Source organism: Cherax quadricarinatus, chromosome 94, assembly GCF_038502225.1.
Source record: "Cherax quadricarinatus isolate ZL_2023a chromosome 94, ASM3850222v1, whole genome shotgun sequence".
NCBI lineage: Eukaryota > Metazoa > Arthropoda > Malacostraca > Decapoda > Parastacidae > Cherax > Cherax quadricarinatus.
In genome coordinates, this window is record NC_091385.1 from 11207196 (window position 1) to 11220652 (window position 13457).

The 13457-nt window shown below is 53.7% G+C and overlaps 1 protein-coding gene across 1 annotated transcript in view; it reads right to left on the reverse strand.

The window, feature by feature from the left end:
- Positions 1-13457, reverse strand: part of LOC128700842 (uncharacterized) — a 232631-nt gene that overhangs the window by 15820 nt on the left and 203354 nt on the right. The gene's annotated exons all lie outside the window — the stretch shown is intronic.

Genomic DNA, 13457 nt, shown 5'->3' on the forward strand with positions numbered 1-13457 from the left:
CTACTAGGTACACTGTTTCCCTGCTCCATGAGCTTTGTCGTATCTCTACGTGCATGTGTGTATACACACCTATATGTGGTTGCAAGGGTCAAGATACAGCTCCTGGCCCTGCGTCTTCGCTGGTTGCTACTATGTGTGTGTGTGTGTGTGTGTGTGTGTGTGTGTGTGTGTGTGTGTGTGTGTGTGTGTGTGTGTGTGTGTGTGTGTGTGTGTGTGTGTGTGTGTGTGTGTGTGTGTGTGTGTGTGTGTGTGTGTGTCATTTGTATATCCATGTGTGCGTGCATGCGTTTGTGTTACCAATAAGAAAAATCATGACCGTGAATACCAGTCCAAATTTTGTTACATATATATTACTGATACATATATGGCAGAATATGATACAATGAAGACAATCTGGTAACATCACACACACCTGTGGAATGCTGTGTAAGATAGCTACCAAACCTCTTAATAGTCGCATGCAGTGTATAAACATTATCCTTTATCTCTGAAATAACGAGGATAATCATTGTGAGTCATAGTGAATATAAGTGCAACATTAGCAATCATTAATAATGATAGTGTAAAAATGATCTATAATGAAAAGTATTTATAATTTGAAGACTCACGCTTGTTGATGTTCTTTTGTTCAGCTTGTTCCAATGTTTTCTCTAGACATTTTACTTAGATTAAAGTAAGTGCATTATATCATTATTCTGTGTCTGTTTAATATTATAGAGTTTATTGTAATAAATTACGCTAGTATTAATAAAACACTATAAATTGGTTTAAGTCAGTGTTGAGAGTTTAATGAGTTTGTTATGAAGAGTGTTGTGTAGAGTTTAAAATTAAGGGAAGATGGAGGAGCCAGAGATGTACCTCTGTAATCTGTAAATACCTTTGTAACTTGCCATGATTGTGACCACATCTACCTGGAGGTCATAACCTTTGTAAATAGTTCAGCTATCATAACTTTGGGGTCAACTCCCTGGACCCATTATGTACCTCTAATCTTCTGACTACCACCACAGGATGGGTATGGGGTGACTACCACCACAGGATGGGTATGGTGTGACTACTACCACAGGATGGGTATGGGGTGGCTACCACCACAGGATGGGTATGGGGTGACTACCACCACAGGATGGGTATGGGGTGACTACCACCACAGGATGGGTATGGGGTGACTACCACCACAGGATGGGTATGGGGTGACTACCACCACAGGATGGGTATAGGGTGACTACCACCCACAGGATGGGTATGGGGTGACTACCACCACAGGATGGGTATGGGGTGACTACCACCACAGGATGGGTATGAGGTGGCTACCACCACAGGATGGGTATGGGGTGACTACCACCACAGGATGGGTATGGGGTGACTACCACCACAGGATGGGTATGGGGTGACTACCACCACAGGATGGGTATGGGGTGACTACCACCAGAGGATGGGTATGGGGTGACTACCACCACAGGATGGGTATGGGGTGACTACCACCACAGGATGGGTATGGGGTGACTACCACCACAGGATGGGTATGGGGTGACTACCACCAGAGGATGGGTATGGGGTGACTACCACCAGAGGATGGGTATGGGGTGACTACCACCACAGGATGAGAATGGGGTGACTACCACCACAGGATGGGTATGGGGTGACTACCACCACAGGATGGGTATGGGGTGACTACCACCACAGGATGGGTATGGGGTGACTACCACCACAGGATGGGTATGGGGTGACTACCACCACAGGATGGGTATGGGGTGACTACCACCACAGGATGGGTATGAGGTGGCTACCACCACAGGATGGGTATGGGGTGACTACCACCACAGGATGGGTATGGGGTGACTACCACCACAGGATGGGTATGGGGTGACTACCACCACAGGATGGGTATGGGGTGACTACCACCACAGGATGGGTATGGGGTGACTACCACCACAGGATGGGTATGGGGTGACTACCACCCACAGGATGGGTATGGGGTGACTACCACCCACAGGATGGGTATGGTGTGACTACCACCACAGGATGGGTATGGGGTGACTACCACCACAGGATGGGTATGGGGTGACTACCACCCACAGGATGGGTATGGTGTGACTACCACCCACAAAATGGGTATGGGGTGACTACCACCACAGCATGGGAATGGGGTGACTACCACCACAGGATGGGTATGGGGTGACTACCACCACAGGATGGGTATGGGGTGACTACCATCACAGGATGGGTATGGGGTGACTACCAACCACAGGATGGGTATGGGGTGACTACCACCACAGGATGGGTATGGGGTGACTACCACCCACAGGATGGGTATGGGGTGACTACCACCACAGGATGGGTATGGGGTGACTACCACCCACAGGATGGGTATGGGGTGACTACCACCACAGGATGGGTATGGGGTGACTACCGCCCACAGGATGGTTATGGGGTGATTAGGACCCACAGGATGGGTATGGGGTGACTACCACCACAGGATGGGTATGGGGTGACTACCACCCACAGGATGGGAATGGGGTGACTACCACCCACAGGATGGGTATGGGGTGACTACCACCCACAGGATGGGTATGGGGTGACTACCACCACAGGATGGGTATGGGGTGACTACCGCCCACAGGATGGGTATGGGGTGACTACCACCACAGGATGGGTATGGGGTGACTACCACCACAGGATGGGTATGGGGTGACTACCACCCACAGGATGGGTATGGGGTGACTACCACCACAGGATGGGTATGGGGTGACTACCGCCCACAGGATGGTTATGGGGTGATTAGGACCCACAGGATGGGTATGGGGTGACTACCATCACAGGATGGGTATGGGATGACTACCACCACAGGATGGGTATGGGGTGACTACCACCCACAGGATGGGTATGGGGTGATTAGGACTTACAGGATGGGTATGGGGTGACTACCACCACAGGATGGGTATGGGGTGACTACCGCCCACAGGATGGGTATGGGGTGACTACCACCACAGGATGGGTATGGGGTGACTACCGCCCACAGGATGGGTATGGGGTGACTACCACCCACAGGATGGGTATGGGGTGATTAGGACCCACAGGATGGGTATGGGGTGACTACCACCACAGGATGGGTATGGGGTGACTACCGCCCACAGGATAGGTATGGGGTGACTACCACCCACAGGATAGGTATGGGGTGACTACCACCCACAGGATAGGTATGGAGTGACTACCACCCACAGGATGGGTATGGGGTGACTACCACCCACAGGATGGGTATGGGGTGACTACCACCCACAGGATGGGTATGGGGTGACTACCGCCCACAGGATGGGTATGGGGTGACTACCACCCACAGCATGGGTATGGGGTGACTACCACCACAGGATGGGGATGGTGTGACTACCACCCACAGGATGGGTATGGGGTGACTACCACCACAGGATGGGGATGGTGTGACTACCACCCACAGGATGGGTATGGGGTGATTACCACCACAGGATGGGTATGGTGCGACTACCGCCCACAGGATGTGTATGGGGTGACTACTACCACAGGATGGGTATGGTGTGACTACCACCACAGGATGGGTATGGGGTGACTACCACCCACAGGATGGGTATGGGGTGACTACCACAGACAGGATGGGAATGGGGTGGCTACATCCACAGGTTGGGTATGGGGTGACTACCACCCACAGGATGGGTATGGGGTGACTACCACCCACAGGATGGGTATGGAATGACTACCACCACAGGATGGGTATGGGGTGACTACCACCACAGGATGGGTATGGGGTGACTACCACCCACAGGATGGGTATGGGGTGACTACCACCACAGGATGGGTATGGGGTGACTACCACCACAGGATGGGTATGGGGTGACTACCGCCCACAGGATGGGTATGGGGTGACTACCACCCACAGGATAGGTATGGGGTGACTACCACCCACAGGATAGGTATGGAGTGACTAGCACCACAGGATGGGTATGGGGTGACTACCAATCACAGGATGGGTATGGGGTGACTACCACCCACAGGATGGGTATGGGGTGACTACCACCAACAGGATGGGTATGGTGTGACTACCATCACAGGATGGGTATGGGGTGACTACCACCCACAGGATGGGTATGGGGTGACTACCACCTACAGGATGGGTATGGGGTGATTAGGACCCACAGGATGGGTGTGGGGTGACTACCACCAAAGGATGGGTATGGAGTGACTACCGCCCACAGGATGGGTATGGGGTGACTACCACCCACAGGATGGGTATGGGGTGATTAGGACCCACAGGATGGGTATGGGGTGACTACCACCCACAGGATAGGTAAGGGGTGACTACCACCCACAAAATAGGTATGGAGTGACTACCACCACAGGATGGGTATGGGGTGACTACCACCCACAGGATGGGTATGGGGTGACTACCACCCACAGGATGGGTATGGGGTGACTACCACCCACAGGATGGGTATGGTGTGACTACCATCACAGGATGGGTATGGGGTGACTACCACCCACAGGATGGGTATGGGGTGACTACCACCCACAGGATGGGTATAAGGTGACTACCACTCACAGGATGGGTATGGGGTGACTACCACCCACAGGATGGGTATGGGGTGACTACTACCCACAGGATGGGTATGGAGTGGCTACCACCATAGGATGGGTATGGGGTGACTGCCACTCACAGGATGGTTATGGGGTGACTGCCACCCACAGGATGGGTATGGGGTGACTACCACCCACAGGATGGGTATGGGGTGACTACCACCCACAGGATGGGTATGGGGTGACTACCACCCACAGGATGGGTATGGGGTGACTACCACTCACAGGATAGTTATGGGGTGACTACCGCCCACAGGATGGGTATGGTGTGACTACCGCCCACAGGATGGGTATGGGGTTACTATCACCCACAGGATGGGTATGTGGTGATTAGGACCCACAGGATGGGTATGTGGTGACTACCACCACAGGATGGGTATGGGGTGACTACCGCCCACAGGATGGGTATGGGGTGACTACCGCCCACAGGATGGGCATGGGGTGACTACCACCACAGGATGGGTATGGGGTGACTACCGCCCACAGGATGGTTATGGGGTGATTAGGACCCACAGGATAGGTATGGGGTGACTACCACCAACAGGATGGGTATGGGGTGATTAGGACCCACAGGATGGGTATGGGGTGATTAGGACCCACAGGATGGGTATGGGGTGACTACCACCACAGGATGGGTATGGGGTGACTACCACCCATAGGATGGGTATGGGGTGACTACCACCCACAGGATAGGTATGGGGTGACTACCACCCACAGGATGAGTATGGAGTGACTACCGCCCACAGGATGGGTATGGTGTGACTACCACCCACAGGATGGGTATGGGGTGACTACCACCCACAGGATGGATATGGGGTGACTATAGCCCACAGGATGGGTATGGGGTGACTACCGCCCACAGGATAAGTATGGGGTGACTACCGCCCACAGGATGGGTATGAAGAGGCTACCACCCACAGGATGGGTATGGGGTGATTACCACCCACAGGATGGGTATGGGGTGACTACCACCCACAGGATGGGTATGGGGAGACTACCGTCCACAGGATGGGTATGGGGAGACTACCACCCACAGGATGGGTATGGGGTGACTACCGCCCACAGGATGGGTATGGGGTGACTACCACCCACAGGATGAGTATGGGGTGACTGCTGTCTCACACACCATCCTACACTCACACCTGGCTGTCTCACACACCATCCTACACTCACACCTGGCTGTCTCACACACCATCCTACACTCACACCTGGCTGTCTCACACACCATCCTACACTCACACCTGGCTGTCTCACACACCATCCTACACTCACACCTGGCTGTCTCACACACCATCCTACACTCACACCTGGCTGTCTCACACACCATCCTACACACCATCCTACACTCACACCTGGCTGTCTCACACACCATCCTACACTCACACCTGGCTGTCTCACACACCATCCTACACTCACACCTGGCTGTCTCACACACCATCCTACACTCACACCTGGCTGTCTCACACAGCATCCTACACTCACACCTGGCTGTCTCACACACCATCCTACACTCACACCTGGCTGTCTCACACACCATCCTACACTCACACCTGGCTGTCTCACACACCATCCTACACTCACACCTGGCTGTCTCACACACCATCCTACACTCACACCTGGCTGTCTCACACAGCATCCTACACTCATACCTGGCTGTCTCACTCACCATCCAACACTCACACCTGGCTGTCTCACACACCATCCTACACTCACACCTGTCTGTCTCACACACCATCCTACACTCACACCTGGCTGTCTCACACACCATCCTACACTCACACCTGGCTGTCTCACACACCATCCTACACTCACACCTGGCTGTCTCGCACACCATCCTACACTCACACCTGGCTGTCTCACACACCATCCTACACTCACACCTGGCTGTCTCATACACCATCCTGCACTCACACCCGGCTGTCTCACACACCATCCTACACTCACACCTGGCTGTCTCACACACCATCCTACACTCACACCTGGCTGTCTCACACACCATCCTACACTCACACCTGGCTGTCTCACACACCATCCTACACTCACACCTGGCTGTCTCACACACCATCCTACACTCACACCTGGCTGTCTCACACACCATCCTACACTCACACCTGGCTGTCTCACACACCATCCTACACTCACACCTTGATGTCTCACACACCATCCTACACTCACATCTGGCTGTCTTACACATCATCCTACACTCACACCTGGCTGTCTCAGGCAGCATCCTACACTCACACCTAGCTGTTTCACACACCATCCTACACTCTCACCTGGCTGTCTCACACACCATCCTACACTCACACCTGGCTGTCTCACACACCATCCTACACTCTCACCTGGCTGTCTCACGCAGCATCCTACACTCACACCTTGCTGTTTCACACACCATCCTACACTCTCACCTGTCTCACACAGCATCCTACACTCACACCTGGCTGTCTCACACACCATCCTACACTCACACCTGGCTGTCTCGCACACCATCCTACACTCACACCTGGCTGTCTCACACACCATCCTACACTCACACCTGGCTGTCTCACACACCATCCTACACTCACACCTGGCTGTCTCACACACCATCCTACACTCACACCTGGCTGTCTCGCACACCATCCTACACTCACACCTGGCTGTCTCACACACCATCCTACACTCACACCTGGCTGTCTCATACACCATCCTACACTCACACCCGGCTGTCTCACACACCATCCTACACTCACACCTGGCTGTCTCACACACCATCCTACACTCACACCTGGCTGTCTCACACACCATCCTACACTCACACCTGGCTGTCTCACACACCATCCTACACTCACACCTGGCTGTCTCACACACCATCCTACACTCACACCTGGCTGTCTCACACACCATCCTACACTCACACCTTGCTGTCTCACACACCATCCTACACTCACATCTGCCTGTCTTACACATCATCCTACACTCACACCTGGCTGTCTCACGCAGCATCCTACACTCACACCTAGCTGTTTCACACACCATCCTACACTCTCACCTGGCTGTCTCACACACCATCCTACACTCACACCTGGCTGTCTCACACACCATCCTACATTCACACCTGGCAGTCACACACAGCATCCTACACTCACACCTTGCTGTTTCACACACCATCCTACACTCTCACCTGTCTGTCTCACACAGCATCCTACACTCACACCTGGCTGTCTCACACACCATCCTACACTCACACCTGGCTGTCTCGCACACCATCCTACACTCACACCTGGCTGTCTCACACACCATCCTACACTCACACCTGGCTGTCTCACACACCATCCTACACTCACACCTGGCTGTCTCACACACCATCCTACACTCACACCTGGCTGTCTCACACACCATCCTACACTCACACCTGGCTGTCTCACACACCATCCTACACTCACACCTTGCTGTCTCACACACCATCCTACACTCACATCTGGCTGTCTTACACATCATCCTACACTCACACCTGGCTGTCTCAGGCAGCATCCTACACTCACACCTAGCTGTTTCACACACCATCCTACACTCTCACCTGGCTGTCTCACACACCATCCTACACTCACACCTGGCTGTCTCACACACCATCCTACACTCTCACCTGGCTGTCTCACGCAGCATCCTACACTCACACCTTGCTGTTTCACACACCATCCTACACTCTCACCTGTCTGTCTCACACAGCATCCTACACTCTCACCTGGCTGTCTCACACACCATCCTACACTCACACCTGGCTGTCTCGCACACCATCCTACACTCACACCTGGCTGTCTCACACACCATCCTACACTCACACCTGGCTGTCTCACACACCATCCTACACTCACACCTGGCTGTCTCACACACCATCCTACACTCACACCTGGCTGTCTCGCACACCATCCTACACTCACACCTGGCTGTCTCACACACCATCCTACACTCACACCTGGCTGTCTCACACACCATCCTACACTCACACCCGGCTGTCTCACACACCATCCTACACTCACACCTGGCTGTCTCACACACCATCCTACACTCACACCTGGCTGTCTCACACACCATCCTACACTCACACCTGGCTGTCTTACACACCATCCTACACTCACACCTGGCTGTCTCACACACCATCCTACACTCACACCTGGCTGTCTCACACACCATCCTACACTCACACCTTGCTGTCTCACACACCATCCTACACTCACATCTGGCTGTCTTACACATCATCCTACACTCACACCTGGCTGTCTCACGCAGCATCCTACACTCACACCTAGCTGTTTCACACACCATCCTACACTCTCACCTGGCTGTCTCACACACCATCCTACACTCACACCTGGCTGTCTCACACACCATCCTACACTCTCACCTGGCTGTCTCACGCAGCATCCTACACTCACACCTTGCTGTTTCACACACCATCCTACACTCTCACCTGTCTGTCTCACACAGCATCCTACACTCACACCTGGCTGTCTCACACACCATCCTACACTCACACCTGGCTGTCTCGCACACCATCCTACACTCACACCTGGCTGTCTCACACACCATCCTACACTCACACCTGGCTGTCTCACACAGCATCCTACACTCACACCTGGCTGTCTCACACAGCATCCTACACTCACACCTGGCTGTCTCACACACCATCCTACACTCACACCTGGCTGTCTCACACACCATCCTACACTCACACCTGGCTGTCTCACACACCATCCTACACTCACACCTGGCTGTCTCACACTTCATCCTACACTCACACTTGGCTGTCTCAAACACCATCGTACACTCACACCTGGCTGTCTCACACACCATCCTACACTCACATCTGGCTGTCTTACACATCATCCTACACTCACACCTGGCTGTCTCAAGCAGCATCCTACACTCACACCTAGCTGTTTCACACACCATCCTACACTCTCACCTGGCTGTCTCACACACCATCCTACACTCACACCTGGCTGTCTCACACACCATCCTACACTCTCACCTGGCTGTCTCACGCAGCATCCTACACTCACACCTTGCTGTTTCACACACCATCCTACACTCTCACCTGTCTGTCTCACACAGCATCCTACACTCACACCTGGCTGTCTCACACACCATCCTACACTCACACCTGGCTGTTTCACACACCATCCTACACTCACACCTGGCTGTATCACACAGCATCCTACACTCTCACCTGTCTGTCTCACACAGCATCCTACACTCACACCTGGCTGTCTCACAAACCATCCTACACTCACACCTGGCTGTCTCACACACCATCCTACACTCACACCTGGCTGTATCACACAGCATCCTACACTCACACCTGGCTGTCTCACGCAGCATCCTACACTCACACCTGGCTGTCTCACACACCATCCTACACTTGCACTAGGCTGTCTCACACACTATCCTACACTCTCACCTGGCTGTCTCACACACCATCCTACACTCACACCTGGCTGTCTCACACACCATCCTACACTCACACCTGGCTGTCTCACACACCATCCTACACTCACACCTGGCAGTCTCACACACCATCCTACACTCACACCTGGCTGTCTCACACACCATCCTACACTCACACCTGGCTGTCTCACACACCATCCTACACTCACACCTGGCTGTCTCACACACCATCCTACACTCACACCTGGCAGTCTCACACACCATCCTACACTCACACCTGGCAGTCTCACACACCATCCGACACTCACACCTGGCTGTCTCACACACCATCCTACACTCACACCTGGCTGTCTCACACCATTCTACACTCACACCTGGCTGTCTCACACCATCCTACACTCACACCTGGCTGTCTCACACACCATCCTACACTCACACCTGGCAGTCTCACACACCATCCTACACTCACACCTGGCTGTCTCACACACCATCCTACACTCACACCTGGCTGTCTCACACACCATCCTACACTCACACCTGGCAGTCTCACACACCATCCTACACTCACACCTGGCTGTCTCACACACCATCCTACACTCACACCTGGCTGTCTCACACACCATCCTACACTCACACCTGGCTGTCTCACACACCATCCTACACTCACACCTGGCTGTCTCACACACCATCCTACACTCACACCTGGCTGTCTCACACACCATCCTACACTCACACCTGGCAGTCTCACACACCATCCTACACTCACTACACTCACACACCTGGCTGTCTCACACACCATCCTACACTCACACCTGGCTGTCTCACACACCATCCTACACTCACACCTGGCTGTCTCACACACCATCCTACACTCACACCTGGCTGTCTCACACACCATCCTACACTCACACCTGGCTGTCTCACACCATTCTACACCCACACCTGGCTGTCTCACACCATCCTACACTCACACCTGGCTGTCTCACACACCATCCTACACTCACACCTGGCTGTCTCACACACCATCCTACACTCACACCTGGCAGTCTCACACACCATCCTACACTCACACCTGGCTGTCTCGCACACCATCCTACACTCACACCTGGCTGTCTCACACCATTCTACACTCACACCTGGCTGTCTCACACCATCCTACACTCACACCTGGCAGTCTCACACACCATCCTACACTCACACCTGGCTGTCTCACACACCATCCTACACTCACACCTGGCTGTCTCACACACCATCCTACACTCACACCTGGCAGTCTCACACACCATCCTACACTCACACCTGGCTGTCTCACACACCATCCTACACTCACACCTGGCTGTCTCACACACCATCCTACACTCACACCTGGCTGTCTCACACACCATCCTACACTCACACCTGGCTGTCTCACACACCATCCTACACTCACACCTGGCACCTGGCTGTCTCACACACCATCCTACACTCACACCTGGCTGTCTCACACACCATCCTACACTCACACCTGGCTGTCTCACACACCATCCTACACTCACACCTGGCTGTCTCACACACCATCCTACACTCACACCTGGCTGTCTCACACACCATCCTACACTCACACCTGGCAGTCTCACACACCATCCTACACTCATACCTGGCTGTCTCACACACCATCCTACACTCAAACCTGGCTGTCTCACACCTACATCACTACACTCACCCCTGGCTGTCTCACACACCATCCTACACTCACACCTGGCTGTCTCACACACCATCCTACACTCACACCTGGCAGTCTCACACACCATCCTACACTCACACCTGGCTGTCTCACACACCATCCTACACTCACACCTGGCTGTCTCACACACCATCCTACACTCACACCTGGCTGTCTCACACACCATCCTACACTCACACCTGGCTGTCTCACACACCATCCTACACTCACACCTGGCTGTCTCACCCACCATCCTACACTCACACCTGGCTGTCTCACGCACCATCCTACACTCACACCTGGCTGTCTCACACACCATCCTACACTCACACCTGGCTGTCTCACACAACATCCTACACTCACACCTGGCTGTCTCACACAACATCCTACACTCACACCTGGCTGTCTCACGCACCATCCTACACTCACACCTGGCTGTCTCACACACCATCCTACACTCACACCTGGCTGTCTCACACAACATCCTACACTCACACCTGGCTGTCTCACACAACATCCTACACTCACACCTGGCTGTCTCACGCACCATCCTACACTCACACCTGGCTGTCTCACACACCATCCTACACTCACACCTGGCTGTCTCACACAACATCCTACACTCACACCTGGCTGTCTCACACACCATCCTACACTCACACCTGGCTGTCTCACACAACATCCTACACTCACACCTGGCTGTCTCACACAACATCCTACACTCACACCTGGCTGTCTCACCCACCATCCTACACTCACACCTGGCTGTCTCACGCACCATCCTACACTCACACCTGGCTGTCTCACACACCATCCTACACTCACACCTGGCTGTCTCACACACCATCCTACACTCACACCTGGCAGTCTCACACACCATCCTACACTCACACCTGGCAGTCTCACACACCATCCTACACTCACACCTGGCAGTCTCACACACCATCCTACACTCACACCTGGCTGTCTCACACACCATCCTACACTCACACCTGGCTGTCTCACACAACATCCTACACTCACACCTGGCTGTCTCACACAACATCCTACACTCACACCTGGCTGTCTCACGCACCATCCTACACTCACACCTGGCTGTCTCACACACCATCCTACACTCACACCTGGCTGTCTCACACAACATCCTACACTCACACCTGGCTGTCTCACACACCATCCTACACTCACACCTGGCTGTCTCACACAACATCCTACACTCACACCTGGCTGTCTCACACAACATCCTACACTCACACCTGGCTGTCTCACCCACCATCCTACACTCACACCTGGCTGTCTCACGCACCATCCTACACTCACACCTGGCTGTCTAACACACCATCCTACACTCACACCTGGCTGTCTCACACACCATCCTACACTCACACCTGGCAGTCTCACACACCATCCTACACTCACACCTGGCAGTCTCACACACCATCCTACACTCACACCTGGCAGTCTCACACACCATCCTACACTCACACCTGGCTGTCTCACACACCATCCTACACTCACACCTGGCTGTGTCACACACCATCCTACACTCACACCTGGCTGTCTCACACACCATCCTACACTCACACCTGGCTGTCTCACACACCATCCTACACTCACACCTGGCTGTCTCACACACCATCCTACACTCACACCTGGCTGTCTCACACACCATCCTACACTCACACCTGGCTGTCTCACACACCATCCTACACTCACACCTGGCTGT